Source organism: Pleurodeles waltl, chromosome 6, assembly GCF_031143425.1.
Source record: "Pleurodeles waltl isolate 20211129_DDA chromosome 6, aPleWal1.hap1.20221129, whole genome shotgun sequence".
Lineage (NCBI taxonomy): Eukaryota > Metazoa > Chordata > Amphibia > Caudata > Salamandridae > Pleurodeles > Pleurodeles waltl.
In genome coordinates this window covers 885,464,344-885,477,904 of record NC_090445.1, presented here as the reverse complement: position 1 = coordinate 885,477,904, position 13,561 = coordinate 885,464,344, and the positions used below count along the sequence as shown (strand labels likewise).

Sequence of the window (13,561 nt, the reverse complement as noted above, 5' to 3'; positions counted from 1 at the left end):
GGACAATAGGAAAACTCAGCTTAGCTGATCTGCCTAAGAGTTTGAGTTTCCCTTGATATGGAATGCTCTCAGAGAAAGATTCTGGTTGCTCTTCAATAGTGTTTCCCAACCTGTGGTTAGGGGACCCCTTGAGGTCCGCGCAGCCTCCTCAGGGGGTCCGTGACTGCTTAGAAAATTTAATAATATTAACAGAGTAGGTCCCCAGCTTCATTCGGGGGGGGGGCCCGGATTCCAATAATGATTCAGTGGGGTCTCCGGGTTGCAGTACTGATGAAGTGGGGGTCCACAGAAATCAAAAGGTCGGCAACCACTGCTCTACAACATATCTGGTGAATTAATTGATTGGGAACCTGGGCCAAAATGGTTATTGAAGTAAGTCTTTGCTACTTTGTTGTCTGTAAGAATCAGTGGTGCTTTCTCCCTGAGACGACTTGAAGAGAACTGTAGTGCCTTCCAGATTGCCATTAGTTACCTCCAGTCGGAAGACCTAGTTTTCTCAATTCCCCTTCCAGAGACCTTGATCCCTCTGGGAACCTAATACTGCTAATACTAATACTGCTCCTCACCACAAACTGCTGGCATCAGTCATCACTGGATTTAGATAGGAATACATAGTTCACTCGTCCAGAGCCGCAAGGTTACATCTAAGTATCAACTTCCTGTATTTTGGAAGAAACACATTTCCCACTGATGTGTCGAACAATGCTCCACTGTACCTGAGTGTCTGGGATGGAATCAGGTGACACCCTGACCAACTGATTAGAAACCCAAATCTCTGAAGGGTCTGAATGACCCAAATTGTGTCCCCTTTCTGTTTGTTCTTGTGACAGGGAAAGAATCAAAAGATCATTCATGTAAGGGTTGATTCTTATTCCCCAGCTGCGAAGAAGACCCAATAATAAAGGGGTGAACACTTTTGTAAAGATTCTAGAAGCAGTTTTTACTCCTAGAGGCAGGGTTCTCAACTGCCAATGCTAATTTACGATGGCAAACCGGAGGAATCTTTAATGAGACAGAGACGCTGATATGTGGAGGTATACATATTGCAAATTGATCATAGTTCAAATGTATAGTGCAATGAAATGAATTACCTGTTGAATTATGTTCATTTTGAAATTAACAGTTCGAATGAATAGAGGAACTTTAAATCGGTAGTCATTCAGAATTCCCCCCCCAAGGATTTTCTTACCAAAATCACTATGGAGTAACAACCTGCCCGTTTGAAGAAATGGGAGAGGGAAAAGTGCCTCCTTTTTCTTCGAAGATGCCACACTCGTATGTATTGCTGTGTATTTATGTTATTTGGCTGTGGGAATCAAGGCTGCTGAAAAACTGAAGAACTGCCTACTACATAACTTCGGGAATTGAGGTGGTCCATGTTTCCATTCCTTCTGGAAAAATACATTTCTCACTGTGTGCTGTACATGAAAATCCACTAAGGAAAGTAGCTCCAGGAGGAAATGGTAACTATGCATGTTGTATGGCTGTTACTACGTTCGTTAAAGTACATAAATAGTGTGACGTGCTTGTGCGACAGTAAATCGATTTAACCTGCTTCCCCTTCCTTCCGTTCCAGCACAGGAGCGTGCCCATTAAAGCTGGAACAGGTATGATTCCGTTCCAGAGCACGGGAGAAAGGCGTGAGCTTTCGCATACTGGCTTTAACGAATGCCATCTGGTATTGGTGTTGCACTTTCTGGCAGGAATTTCTCCAACTAGAGAGTTCTTCGGACAGTTAAAGGCGTCCAAATGTACCACGAGTTCTTTTTTTTCTCTTTCTTTTTTTTAAACGCTCTCATATTTCACACATGCGCTTGTAAGAGTGTACGTATGCACATTGAAGACAGTCGAGCTACTTGGCAATAAACAAGCATTTTCTGTTGAAATACGGTGCTGGCGTAGTGTACTCTCCCAAATTTACATGATCACGCCCCTTTAAGTTAAACACGCCTTTTCCCATTCGAGCAGGCGCAGAAGTGTGAGGAATTCCCTACCCTGTCAGGAAAACCACTAGCTGGCAGAGTCGCGGAGCATCAACACGGAGAGGGCCTGGACCCGGGGGCTCTCTCTCGGGCATGGCAGCGCGCAGGCTGGGGCGGAATGCGCAGCCCGTGGAGGGGGCGGTCTGCGTCGGACCCTCCTGAGACAGTCTGGAACTTGAAGTCGCTAGAAACTACATTTGCCGCGATTGGACCACAAGGGGGCACTAGGTAAGAAAGGTTGCCTATCTTGTGATGTCACTGGCATTGCACAGTTTACATCCCCCCATTGATATGGCCTCGTAGCGCTAGTGGCTACCTTGAGTACCTTTGCAGGAGGATTTGGAGTTTCCGCCGCTAATGGTACGGTCGCAGTTTGATTCCGTCTCCGGTGAAAGCTCGTCATTGGAAGACGGGTGCCCTCCCGTTCATATGTAGGACACCGACAAGTGATGGGACAGCCCAAAAAGTTCTCCGGTAATCCACACATTTAGCGCTGGTGGGCGTCATGCACGGGGTGGAGTCAGAAGGAGGGAGGGTCAATGAAAGCCATTCTAAATCCGCTTGTAAACATGAATACTTTTTTGGTTGAGTTTTCAAACAATATAGGTGTACCATCGTGAATACAACATGTAATTTGGATTATTTTTATATCCTTTTCCCGAGGGCTTTGTTACCAACTAGTAATGCCGTGAAGCTTTTTTTTTTAACCAGTTGCAAAAGTTGTTCGCATAGCTCCATCCGTTGAGGACCCTGTTCCAGAGATGCGGTGTAAACATTAAGACTGAGGGCTCCGTGTACTATAATGACTAGTAAGAAACTTGCAGCGAATAATGCACCTGTTGCAGAGATCTGCATGCTATTATATTGCCTTGCATCACCACAAAAAACTTTACAATAAATATGGGTAGGTGCTGTCTGGTACTGAGTACCAGTGCTTTTTAAATTTGAAATAGTACCCAAACTTCTGTCATTCCATTTAAAGCACTTCCTTGCAGCGTTAAATGTCTCATTCTGAGTGTAGCCTGCTGGTTGCATTTTTTTAAGTGCAGAAAGTTAGCTCAGTGGAGTAGAGTGAGGCAGGGTAAAGTGATGTAGAGTGAAATGGTGTGGAGTGCAGTGGTGTAAACTAGAGTGCTGCAGAGTATAGTTGTGTACAATGCAGTAGTGCAGAGTAGTTTGGCATAGAGTGACATGGCATAGAATGTATTGGTTTTGCATAAAAAGCGGTGTAGAATATATTGACATGGAGTGCAATGCCACAGAATAGAGTCGGGTGGAGTGATGGAGGGTAGATTGCAGTGGAATGGAGTGGCCGAGTGCAGAGTCATAGAGTGGCGTGGATTGTATGGGCACAGAGTGCACTGGTGTAGAGTGCAGTGGTGCAGATAAGAGTGGCATAGAGTTCAGTGGCAGAGTACAATGTTGCAGAGTGGAGTGGAGTGGAGTGGTGCAGTAGCATAGAGTGTAGGGGCGTAAGGTGCACTGGCGTAGAGTGCTGCATAGGAGAGTGCAGTAGAGTGTAGTGGCTTTGCGTGCAGTGGCACAGTGCAGTGTTGTAGAGTAGACTAGTAGAGTGCAATAAGATAGAGTGACGAGTGTTGAGTGCAGTGGCATGCAGAGTAGGATGGCATAGAGAGCAGTGGTGTAGAGTGATGCAGTGTAGAATAGAGTGGCTTAGAGAACAGAGGCGTAGACTGCAGTGGCGTAAAATGTTGCTGAGTAGAGTATAGTGACACAGAGTGCAGTAGTGTTGAGCAGTTGTAGAGTGCAGTGACTTAGAGTGCATTGGTTTTGAGTGAATGGTGTAGAATGCATTGGCGGAGAATGCAGTAATGCAGAGTGAAGTGCAGTGGTGTAGAGTGGAGTGGCACCTAGCGCAGTGCCATAGAGTAGATTGTTTCTGAGTTGAGTGGTGCACAGTAGAGTACAGTGGCATAGAGTGCAAAGTAGAATAGAGTGGCGTAGAGTGGGTTGGCATAGAGTGGAGTGGTACTGATTAGAATGCATTGGCGTGGAGTGGCATGGAATGGTATAGAGTGGAGTGGCAAATAGTGCAGTGGTGCATAGTAGAGTGGTGTGGAGTAGAGTGGCATAGAGGTCAGTGGCAGAGTACAATGTTGCAGAGTGGAGTGGAAAAGAGTGGAGTGGTGCAGTAGCATAGAGTGTAGGGGCGTAAGGTGCACTGGCGTAGAGTGCTGCATAGGAGAGTGCAGTAGAGTGTAGTGGCTTTGCGTGCAGTGGCACAGTGCAGTGTTGTAGAGTAGACTAGTAGAGTGCAATAAGATAGAGTGACGAGTGTTGAGTGCAGTGGCATGCAGAGTAGGATGGCATAGAGAGCAGTGGTGTAGAGTGATGCAGTGTAGAATAGAGTGGCTTAGAGAACAGAGGCGTAGACTGCAGTGGCGTAAAATGTTGCTGAGTAGAGTATAGTGACACAGAGTGCAGTAGTGTTGAGCAGTTGTAGAGTGCAGTGACTTAGAGTGCATTGGTTTTGAGTGAATGGTGTAGAATGCATTGGCGGAGAATGCAGTAATGCAGAGTGAAGTGCAGTGGTGTAGAGTGGAGTGGCACCTAGCGCAGTGCCATAGAGTAGATTGTTTCTGAGTTGAGTGGTGCACAGTAGAGTACAGTGGCATAGAGTGCAAAGTAGAATAGAGTGGCGTAGAGTGGGTTGGCATAGAGTGGAGTGGTACTGATTAGAATGCATTGGCGTGGAGTGGCATGGAATGGTATAGAGTGGAGTGGCAAATAGTGCAGTGGTGCATAGTAGAGTGGTGTGGAGTAGAGTGCATTGGCATAGAGTAGAGAAGCATAGGGTGAAGTGGCAAAGAGTAGAGTGGTGCAGATTAGAGTGCAGTGATGCAGTGTGGAGTTGGCATAGTGTGGAGTGGTGCAGAGTAGAGTGAAGTGTCGTAGAGTGGAATATGCATAGTGTGGTAGCACACGTCCATTACAGACAACACATCTTCAATTTAAATCACCATTAGTTTTGCACAGACATACAGGTTTACTGATAAAAGTATACAGCACACAAACAATGATGTGTTGAAATGGCATCACCTAGTGTATTAATTTGTTTTGATCGTTTTGAAATATTTTTTTTCACCACACTTTAAAATTACCAAAAATGTGTTTCATCTAGGCTTTTCTATTTCTGAAATATCTGCATAGTTAATTTACTGACATTTAAGTTTTGTTTTGTGCTAGGAAAAAAATAACATTGTTCAGTCTTCCTCCACACTCCCCTGGAGCCAGCATGATTGTCACATTAATCCTCTGACTTTGGAGTTAGAGAAAGAAAAGCAAACACCAAGATCACAGCAGATATGACAAGATAAGAACAAAATTTAAAGGCCTGTGTACAAAAATCAAGCATTGTTCGATGAATACAGTACATAGGGTTTGTGTAAGGGAAGGGACAAACTCTAACTGGACAGCCTATAGAGCCAGCAAACTAGACAGCTTCGTTATCTGATAACTTTTTTAAAAGGTATACGTTATAAAAGTCCAAAAAAAGATGTTCTTGCTTCTGTATTCTGTCACACAATATTCCTGACATTCCAATATTTGCATCTCATAATATTTTTGACTCAATATTTTTGTGCGAATACATTGAAATGCGGGCCAGTTGTCATGTATATGAGCAGAATTTACTTCATTAAGCAAGGTATTTAGGTCTATGCATACTTTTAATGAATGCATGGAATGCAGGTCAAAGGGCATAATTATGCTGGTAATAACTTACATAGCATACAATTTAATCAGAATTATTTGTGCTACACAATAATATCTGTTAATTACTACTTTACTTAATGGTAAGCAATATATCATCCTTAAGAGAAAGATTGAGTTCAACCAGCAAAGTTTCAAGCATCAAACAGAGTGGCCCTGCAAATTAAATGCAGGTGTTTTCATTAAACACATAGGCCCTCATTACGACTTTGGTGGTCTTCACAGAAAATCGCCAGAGCTGCTGGCACCAGAAGACCGCCAGTGCTGGCGGTCTTCTGCCCACCATATTGCGGGTACTGCTGGATTTCTGCCACACTTTGGGCCGGTCCAGGTAAGGACCAGGTAAGGTGATTGTCCGACAGGGGAGGTAGGTGCGTGGGTGGGACCTTGTGTGCGGTGTCTGCGTGTGTGCATGAATGTGTGTATGCGTGGTTGTATACATGTCTGAATGTAGAAGTGAGTGCGTGTCTGCATGTAAGTGTGAGTTGTGTTAAATGCGTCTTTGCTTGTGAGTATGCATGCTTGAATGGGTGTGAGTATGCGTGCTTGAATGCGTGTATGAATGCGTGTGAGTGAATGCATGTATGTAAGTGTAGGTGTATGCATGGTGCGTGTGGATGTCTGTGTGCATGTATGCGGGGTGGGGGGTGCTGTGGCTGGGGGGGTCTAGTGCTTGCTGGAGGGGGGTGTAGTCGTCTACCAGTGACAGGGAAGGAATTCCCTGTCACCGGTAGCCTTTCCGCCATGGTTTTCGTGGAAGTGCTACCACTGCGGAAACCATGGCGGAAAGCCGGCTCCTAATACCGCTGGTAGTCTTCTGTGGACCGCCGGGTCAGAGATGATCATCTCTGCCCGGCGGTTCTGACCACTGTGGCGGTATTTGTGGAGATGTGGCGGGTTGGCAGCGGCCACTCATAATGTGTGCGGTCTGTACTGCCAGCCTGTTGGTGGTGGGGCCACCACATTTACCCTGACGAACCGCCAGGGTCAAAATGAGGGCCGTAATCTTCACACCTGTAATACCTATATTGAAATACAGCAAAAAAAAAAAAATTTTTAAATGGGGAAAAAAGGGCTGCAGAAGAAGGCTTGTGGATTTTTCCCTGAAAATGGCATCGACCAAGGGTTTGCTGTGCTAAAATCACTATCTTCCCAGCTATCAGGAACAGGCAGGCTTGAATCAGAAAACCACATTTTGCAATACAATTTTGGCATTTTACCAGGACATACCCCATTTTTACTATTATTTGTGCTTTTAGCCTCCTTCTTGAAAGTACAAGAAATGGGTGTGAAACGAATGCTGGATCCTGGGAAGCTAGGCATTTCTGAAAAATAGACAAAATTCTGAATTCAGCAAGGGGTCATTTGTGTAGATCCTACAAGGTTTTCCTACAGAAAATAACAGCAGAAATAAAAACAAAATTGAAAATGAGGTGAAAATAACAGCCATTTCTCTCTACATGTTACTCTCTAACTTTTTCCTGCTATGTCAGATTTTCAAAAGCAATATACTGTTACGTCTGCTTGACTCTTCTGGTTGCAGGGATATATACAGCTTGTAGGTTCATCAAGAACCCTAGGTACCCAGAGCCAATAAAGGAGCTGCACCTTGCAGTGGGTTTTTCCTTGTATACTGCGTATACAGCAATTCATTTGGTAAAATATAAAGAGTGAAAAATAGGTATCAAGGAAACCTTTGTATTTCCAAAATGGGCACAAGATAAGGTGTTGAGAAGCAGTGGTTATTTGCACATCTCTGAATTCTGGGGTCCCCAGACCAGCATGTGAATTACAGGGCATTTCTCAAATAGGCAGCTTGTTACACACTGTCTTACATTTGGAGGGAAACATGTAGAGAAAGACAAGGGGCAATAACACTTGTTCTGCTATTCTGCTTTCCCCCCAAGCCTCCTGATAAAAATGGTACCTCACATTCATGGGTAGGCCTAGCTCCTGCAACAGGAAATGTCCCAAAACACTATGTGGACACATCTAAATTATCAAATACAAAACTACCTGTTTTTGCTGAGGGGCACCTGAGCTTTTGGTCCTAGGTTCAGCAGCCATCTAGGGAAACCTACCAAACACAGACATTTCTGAAAACTAGACACCCAAGGGAGTCCAGGGGGTGTGTCTTGTGTGGATAGCTCAGTGTTTTCTTACTCAGAATCCTCAGCCATCCACAGATTTAGCTAAAAATAAAAATCTCATTTTCCCCACCTTTGTGTGTGATTCTCACTGCACTGGCACAATTTTCCTACCACCCAACGTTCCCCTCAATCTCACGATAAAAACGATACCTCACTTGTGTAGGTGGGCCAAGTGCCTGTGACAGAGAAGAGCCAAAAACATGTTGAAATTGAGGTACAACCAAAGCGGGTCCAAAAGGGCAGCTTGGGGAAAAAAAACGCTTTTAGGCTGACAAGTGGGGCAGAATTTTTATCGGTATAGATGCAACAGTGCTGGGTGGTAGAAATTTTGTGATTTCTGGAAAGTTCCATCACAAAAATGTGGGAAAATGTGTGATTTCAAGCAAAGTTAGAGGTTTGCATCGCATTGTGGGTGGGAAAATGGTGCAGGGTGCATGTGAAGCACACCACCATGCACTCACCCAGATGTTTAGTTTTCAGATGTGTCTAGGTCTTGTAGATTTTTCTACATGGCAGCGTCCCAAAGTCCAAAAAGTGCAACCCTCACCATTCCAAGTGGGACGATTTTGAGAGTTAGACAAGCTCTCATAGCCCAAATGTAAAACCAAAACCCAAAATAATCAAATGTCTTCTTGCTTGCCATGGGATAAGATGTTTTAGAGTGCGTGGGAGAGCTGCAAGACTGTTACGCCCTTCAGTTGGGGTGGGGGCATAACCATGCCCATACTGGTTGGTAACCAACACACCACTATTTTTTATTTTATTTTAATTCCCTGGCATCTGGTAGGCTTTGCTCCATCTGCCCACTGGTTGGCAGAACAACTTTGTCCCCATCCCACCCGCTTTTTTGGTAAAAAAAAAAAAAAAAATCTTCCCTGGTGTCTAGTGGGCTTTGTGCCCCACTTGGGGGCAGATGAACCTTACAAAAATAGGCTGATCTCCCCCAAAGGGGGGCAGAAATGGCCAACAATAATGTGCCCCCATGGGGAGCAACCCTTGCTTAAGGGCTGCACCCCCGCAACCAAACACACACACCAATCCCTGGTACCTAAGTGGTTTCTGCCCTTTGTGGGCATATCGGTCTAATAAAAATAGGGCGATCTAAAAATGGCCTAAAATAAATTTCCTCCCCAGGGGCGTGACCCTTGCCTAAGGAGGTTGCTCCCCTTGCGTGTAACTGACTAAAGAAAATCCCCAGTGTCTAGTTGTTTCTGCCCCCCATGGGGGCAGATTGGCCTAATAAAAATAGGCTGATCTGCCCCCAAGCGGGGCAGAAATGGCCAAAAAACAATTTGCTCCCCAGGTGAGCGACCCTTGCCTAAGGGGTCGCTCCCCACATGTAAATAATAAAACACAAAAAAAAAAGATCCCTGGCGTCTAGAGGTTTCTGCCTCCCTGGGGGCAGATCGCCCCCCAAGGGAGTGACCCTTGCTCAAGGGGTCGCACCCCTTCATGGTTTATATTTCAAAAGAAAACATCCCTGGTGTCTAGTGGACATTTCTGCAACCCGATCGCTTCACGATTGGGCTGCAGATTCCCCTTCCCAGGGCAGGGGGGGAGGCCCTCTGGGGCAGCACTAGTGCTTCCCCCAAGGGCCCGGTCTAGTATGTAACAGTTACGTCCTCAGCACCCTAGAGGTTAATGTAAAAAAAAATTCTGTTTATTTTAAATGTAGGACAAATAAAGCTACAGCACTACTACATTATTTTTTTAATTTAAACATTAATGAAAAATAGATTCCCACCTAAAGATTTTTTTTTTTAATGTTAAAAATAATGAATAATTGCTGAGACAACAGCCTCTTGATCCACTTTCTGCTTTACTCTCTCCCAACTGAGTAACTACTTATCACCACACACACATTTTCAACCTCCACTGACGCACACCAGCCCTGTCTTACCACTTTCCAAGTTGGTCAACAGACTTCATTAAACCACAGGTCTGTTAAACGTTTGACACGATTCTTTAAGATTTTCCTTTTGTTCTCTTCCGCATACTTCTTTCAGTCCACGTGCCCATGTACAAAGAAAAACAACATTCTCTGCCAATCTATACATACTTGCTACCCAAAGGTCTCCATATTTATTTATATTTATTTTTGGCAATTTTTCTGTATTTATCCATATTTTTGGTGTTTTGCTGATAAATGAAGTTGTAAAATTGTACATTGACGTATTTATTTAACTGATGAGAGCATACTCATACTTTGATGTCTGTTGTGTTTTAGCTACTTTAGCTGCCAACTATCACATAAAAGTGCACCAACTGGTAAATCTTAACATTATACCACAAGTGCATGTTGACATATATTCTATGTTATCCATCTGCTCAGCTGCGGGCCTATAATTCATGAAAGACAGCACAGAGAGTCCGTTGAAAGAAACCCACTTTTCTGTATTTATCCACTTTTGAAAATAAATGCAGAGAGGAAACGCACTGTTTTCTGTCTGTATTTATCAATAAAAATCAGTAAAAACGTAAAACTACGAGCCTTAATTATGATAGATGAGACTGCACAGCCCTGAAAAATAAAACTTTGCCTAACACATAGTGCACAGCATCTTGAGGGACTTACATAGTTACCCTGCAGGACCTCATAGGGGTCTTAAGGAATACTTCCATCTGCATTGGATCCCTAAGACGAGTTTTGTGCCATAAGGTGCTGTAGATAGGAGTATCTACCTGTTGATTTTACCCTTGTTTCTCTAATGTTAACCAGATGGAAATTATTGTGCACCTGGAAACACTGCTTTCTTTCATGGTCTATTCCACTGTGGGAATCTGGTGGATTTGCAATGGTTCACCAGAGATCCCAGTCCTCTCGCCTAGGCCTTAGTACACAGCCTGAGGCAAGAAACACAGAGAATCAGCAGTAATCAAGCGCTTTTCATGACTACCAGTTTAATTCTATTATTTATCCAAGCGCTCCTTTGCGAATTCAAGGTTTTACACAGCGCGATCGTGCTCATTAAAAAAAATATATATATATATATTACTATGCAAAAGGCAAACCAGACCGATCTTTTTGTTCTGATTGGTCACCTTCACGCTCATGGCGTGGCGCTTTAAATCGGCTCCCTTGTGTGAAATTATATTACTTTTTATTTTCAGTTTATGTGGCAAGAAAAGTCTGGTTAGGAGTTTACAACACTAATAGGACTAACTCGAGCAAACGTGAGACCCACTGCATTGCAAATGCTTGTTTTTTCCTTATTTTCAACTTCACATAAACACAGCTTGTATACGTGTCTGCGAGGTGAAATCCGTACTTTAGAAATTAAAATGTGCCATCTAAAAATGATTTTGATGAGTTAGACAGCATTTTTATGAGCAGGCATATTTAATCCTCCTGTCTTTGCTAATGTAGATGTTTCCCTGTATCTTGAGTGCATGGTGACGTATCCTTACACTTATCATGCAGTGGTGCATTGGCTCCACTGGAGGCAAAATGTTGCCTTTGCATTTGAAGTGGGCCTACACTAACACTAGGCATATGCTTCACTGCACTAACTCTGTGCAACACCTTAACATTCTGTCGTCACTTCCCGTCCTTCCCCAAAACAATACTTCCTTTGCATCCACTTGTTGTGTATGCCACAGTACCTCTTGCTATATGCATGGCATAGTTCGCCAATTAGTGCTTTGCCATCCTGGAATTAGAGTTCCTGTTCTTGCTATTGTGGTCCACACATATCAGTCATACAAGGTACTGGCTTCACCCTCCTGCTCACACATGACATTGGGTAGGGTCGGGCTGTTACCTGTTGCAACTGCTCCTCCGAGGGCTTCTAAAACCTGACTTTTTCCAAGGACTACGGACGCTGTGCTTCTTTGCCTCCCCCAGCTTCTTCTGCATCTCTCTTAGATGCAAGTTGCAGATATTTCTTGGGAACCTTTTATTTCCCCAACAAATACATTGTTTTGATGATTTAGAAAAAATGTCTGCAGCCTTCCTCGGTTTCTGCAAATATTTGTCGTATATTGTTACTTTTAAAATAAAATCGCCATCCTTGTTTACTACATTCTTTTGCATGTAATAAAAACATTTTAAGAGAATTATAAGTAGTCACACAATTTTCACTGTTTGTGTAGTGTATGTGTTTATACTGGAACAACGGTCAGCAAACGAAACTGAATTTATGTAAGTTCACAGTATTTCCTCAGCGCACTCCTTCTACAACTAAAGACGTTTGTATTAATTATTAAAGATATATACCATTTTGAACATGAAATACTTGCGGTTGCATATCTTGCCTAGACAGCAGACACTACGGTTTCCCAGTGGTCATAAATGGGCACACTAAACTGGCAGCCAATGCGCGTGTGCTTCAGGATGGGTTGAGGGGAGCCTTCTTGTCCAGAGGACAGAAGAAAGATTAACTTGTTGGCCTTGGCCCCGAACTGTGTCTTGGACGTCGGCCACTGGAATTCCACAGCCCTGTTTCATGCAGCCTAGACCACCAGAGTATCTGCTGCACTCGCTTCCTGGGCATGATGTCCCGAGAGGGCTATATCCACACCTGGTCATCTGCAACTTTTGAGCACAGTGGTAACACTGCGGGTAACAGTTTATCTTTAGGTCAACCTATAACTACGTAGTGTACAGATTGGTGCATCAGTTCGCTTTTGCACAAACACCTCTTACGTACCCAGTGACAGTACTCCTATTAATGCTGCCATGTTTTCTCTGTCAGCAATTTTTACACACTTGTTTCAGTCACTTTCTTGGTTCTAAGTGTACTCCTACATTCCTTCTACCCTGGATATGTTTCATCTTGAAATAATGTTTAGACAATAAATGAGTCTTACAATACATGTCTAAAGCTTTCTTGATTTCTCCTCCGATTAAAACCTGAATCAAGAGTAGCTTATTCTTCACAGTTGAAAAAAACAGTTTCTGGCCCTCAGTGACATTTGATAGTGTTTCACAGCCCAAGAGCAATGGTCGTATTTTTTAATCATCTTTTAAATGTCGTTGTCCTGAGTGAAATGGCATGTTCATTCTCATTTACAAATTATGACAAAAACACGTACAACTTGTTAAGTTGTATTAACTGTTCTGACATACTGAGATCCAAAATCATACGGCTACAAGGTTAAACATGAATGAGACAAATATATAAAAAAAAAACACTTTTTTCCCTGATCCAAATCTGGTATACTCCCAAAGTCTGAGGAAGAGCAACAACTTTTCTATCCCTCGGGTCTATTCATTCCTCTGTATCCTTCACTAATCCTACCGTAAATTGAATGCTGTCCCAAAAAATTACACTGCCCTGTGTAACAAATTGGGTTACCAGTTGAGGGGTGTGAAGTCACAAGTGAAGCCGAAATTAACCTTTGCTTAGCCCTCTGGTAGTTTGGCACAGAGCAGTCAGGCTTAACTCAGAGGCAACATATAAACGATTTATGCAGCACTTTAAACAGTAATAAAGTGAAAACACCACACAAGAAAAATCCCACAAAATAGAGTACATTTTAATAAATAAAACAAGACCAAAACAACAAAAATTAAATCAGTAGAATCGGAGTTTTGCAAGTTTAAAGACTTCCGTGAAAATAGAGCTTAAAAGCACAAAACGGTAACTGTGGTTATCTAGTCGCGCTGGTCTGGGACAAAGTCACACGTTTAGGCTGACTAGTCCCGTGTTGAGGATGCATCTCACAGCAGAGGTGATGCAGTGTCCTGGCGAGGAA

General features: G+C 43.4%; 1 protein-coding gene across 1 annotated transcript in view; it reads left to right on the top strand.

Annotated features, from left to right (window-relative positions):
• Positions 1 to 1,997: 1,997 nt before the first annotated feature.
• DNMBP (dynamin binding protein) overlaps positions 1,998 to 13,561 on the top strand; it is a 469,368-nt gene continuing 457,804 nt past the window's right edge. Inside the window, exon 1 of the mRNA XM_069239684.1 lies at positions 1,998 to 2,210. The gene's annotated coding sequence lies outside the window, so the exon portion shown is untranslated. The remainder of the gene's footprint in view (positions 2,211 to 13,561) is intronic.